Here is a 3,459-nt window from a genome sequence, read left to right on the forward strand (position 1 = left end):
CTCGTGAGGTGTGGTGTTCTCAAGGCATTCCATTCTTTACCTTTATCAATTCTTTTTCTAGTGCTTCTAAGTCACCTTTTTATTCACCTTCATGGATTGCTTGGAAGCCCGATTTCCTTCATATATATATATATATATATATATATATTTTTTTTTTTTATTTTATATTTTTAGATAGAAGAGTTTTCATTGTTCTGCAATACCATGGGTTAAGGGGGACTTTTGTTTCACTTCTTGACTTCTCCTTTTCCTTTTATCCACACCCCCAACTTAGGCTTTTGGCATAAGTTGGCTATTTACTAAACCATAAATCAAGAGGATTATAGGTAGTGGGTCAAGTAAGGTCTAGGGTTCATCAAGGTTCTTCCAAAGAAAGGTAAGGCACAAACGGTGTTCAAAAGAGTTTCACACGCTCACGGGTAGGCCACAAAAGAGGTATATGTCAAATTGGGCTCACACTCTTTAAAGTTACCTAAGATCATATAAAAAGGACACATTTCTAAATCAATCAGACTAACAGGGAATATTCTAGGTTTATTCATGCATGGTTAAAAGCAAGCTAATCACACAAGGCATTGAAACTTAAGTCAAACAAGATACACACTTTCGCTAATGTGCTACGGTCATTACCAGAGAATTAATTCGATAAATGGCTAATCACAATGAGATGCAAAGAGTGCACATATTGTCTATGCAACATCATTTGGCCTCATCGTAGCTGCACATTCATGTTTGTTCGATTGAGAGAACTATTCAAGTCATCGGTATTGATCAAAACCGAGACTTGAATTTGTGCAAGAACATCCACTTTCAACACAAGAGGTGGTAAAAAATTTCAAAAAATAATTTTTTTTGGAAGGTTCAAAAATATTTTTCAATTAAAAGCAAGGAGCCACAAGCTCAAACCTTCCAGAAAAAGCAGTGTATAACACGAATTTAGCTCAAAGCCCAATATATAAAAAAAACTAATATGCACAAAGGTGGGCCTCATCCCACCACAAACAAAAATCATTTGTCCTCAAATGCGAACGAAAATATTTGAAAGTAAAATAAAGTAAGACAAAGAGGGAGGTAAAGAGGGGATCCTGTCTACACAGTCGCTCAATCTGCCTGGGCATCAGTGCCCAGTGCATAAGCCTGTACTCAGGCCTCTGTAACCGGTTCACCTCATAAGGACTAGCAGTACCAGATCCACTAGGAGCCAACAACATCTACCATGGCCTCCTCTGTCTCAATAAGGCCCTTATATTCTTGCCTTTATCTCCAGGTGGAGGTTCGTGTCTGCCCTTCTTTGGAGGATTTGATCCCCCTTCATTTATAGTGATACCTTTTACTCTTTTCCAGGGTGGCATTACAATATTGGTCTTTACCATATCTTCAGGATACTCAAACTTCTTTATACTAGACTCAACAACTTGGAAACAAAATTCCATAAGATTTTACTGATTTAATGGCACAAAAATATGGGATTTTATCAATATAAACACTATGGGCAAGATTTTCGAATTAAAACAAGCATTCAAGCAACTTAACCCCATCAGACAGGCCCAACACACATCAATAAGATAGAATCATTTGCATAAGAGTTCAAATTCTCAAAAATACATGCGGCGTTCAGGAAACAAACATTAGATGCCGAATAATAAAGATTGAAATACTAGGTGGAAAAGTAATCCCAATCCGAGCACAAATCAATGACTAAAATACTACTAGAAATGGAAAAATATAGAAACTAAAGTGAGGATGTGAGCTGGTGAAGTTCAAAACTGAGGGGAAGGGAAGAGTTTGAAAGTTTAAACCTTTGACCTTGTCCAAACCGTCTAGTTCTCGCCCATTCAGTGACATTGGTCATGCTCACTAAACCACTCAGCGAAGCACGGAGTGGTCTTTTATCTCACCCTTTCTTCAAAATCTTCAATTTTCTCGGGGCAAAATCGACGGTCTGCATCGAGATCGCCGAACAAGTTGGCGATGCACCGAGCTACTTTACGATTTTGCCAAGTTTTATAGGCTCTAAAATACACTAGCATTGAGCCCAATGACGTATTCAACAGAGCTCGCCAACCTATTAGGCGAATTGTTGAATGGACTTGTTTCTCGCCAACTAGATATTTCCACCCTTATCTCATTTTTAACCTGCCACATTAACACACAATTATTTATAAAAGTAAAATCCTACATTTACGACCTTGGGTTTCCTTCCAAGAAGCGCCTATTTAACGTCGTGGCTCAACGTATGTCTTTCCACACTCTCTGTTATTGGAGCTAGGTCTAGTGTCACTAGGTAATCCCAATATTGTTTGGATAGAGCTGAGGCATTGCAAACATCAGGAGTGATCTGATGTGCTGCAATGATCCAGAATGATATCCAATCTATTGATGCAACGCTTCAACATTCTCTCTCTTTTTGTCCAACACTAGATCTCGATCAGTAATCTTTTGGAGAATGATTTGAAGTGTGTCCTCAACATGACTTTTCTCATCTTCTCTAGACTTCTTCCGCGTATGAGGAGGTATGTACCTCCCTTGGCGTTTGCACTGGTTTTCCACCTCAGATATTTTTGTGGTCAAATCATTTATTTGAGATACCAATCCAGCTAGTGTGAAGTCACCCTCGACTTCTTTATCAACCTCAACTGTATTGCCACCCACTCCCTCTATCATGCTCAAAGGACTTGCATACACAAATAATAAACAAAGAAAAACAAAACTAAAATTAAAATTACTAAAAACTACACTAAAAAGAACAAAAACTCTAGCAAACTACATCTTCACGTGACACCACTCCCTGGAAGCGGCGCCATTTTGAAGCTTCTCGTGACCAATGAGACAAACCTACGGTATGAGTGTCTACGATTGTTGATATTATAGTAACCCAACTAAAGGTTGGGGTCGTGTCCCAAGGGAGTGGGTTTGAGAATTTATAGAAAAANTCAAGTTATTTCTTTAGAACTTCAAGAAGCTTAACAAATAAGAATAACCCACAACCTTAATACATCATCTCTCTCAATGGTAAATTAAAGGGAGTGACACGAAAGTGTCAAATATCAATTCAGGGTTTTGTCACAAGTAGTAAAAATATCAAAAATTAACAAGACATTCAAGTAGGGAGATATGTTCTTGGGGTGTGACGGCAATACAAGTTGAGATAAATCGTTGGGTAAATGCTTTCAATAGGAAATTTGCCACAAAATAGGTACTAGGCCAAGCTTTAGATGGAAATAAGTTCTCTCTCGGACAACTTACCCTGTTTCAAGTTGGTTCCTCTCGAACACCCATTTGCCGCATGAAGACCAGCCTATACCTTACCCCACTCACTCTCTAGTGCTGAGTGTAAGGATATGGGACTAGGGATCACACTCTCGGGCTGAACCTTATGTCGACCCACTCCTTAGGTCATCAGTCCAGCGGTCTTGGTTTCGCGACGTCCCTCTTGGGCAAGCCGAAAACACATGGGTG

Source organism: Solanum stenotomum, chromosome 6 (assembly GCF_019186545.1).
Source record: "Solanum stenotomum isolate F172 chromosome 6, ASM1918654v1, whole genome shotgun sequence".
In the NCBI taxonomy this organism is placed as follows: Eukaryota; Viridiplantae; Streptophyta; class Magnoliopsida; order Solanales; family Solanaceae; genus Solanum; species Solanum stenotomum.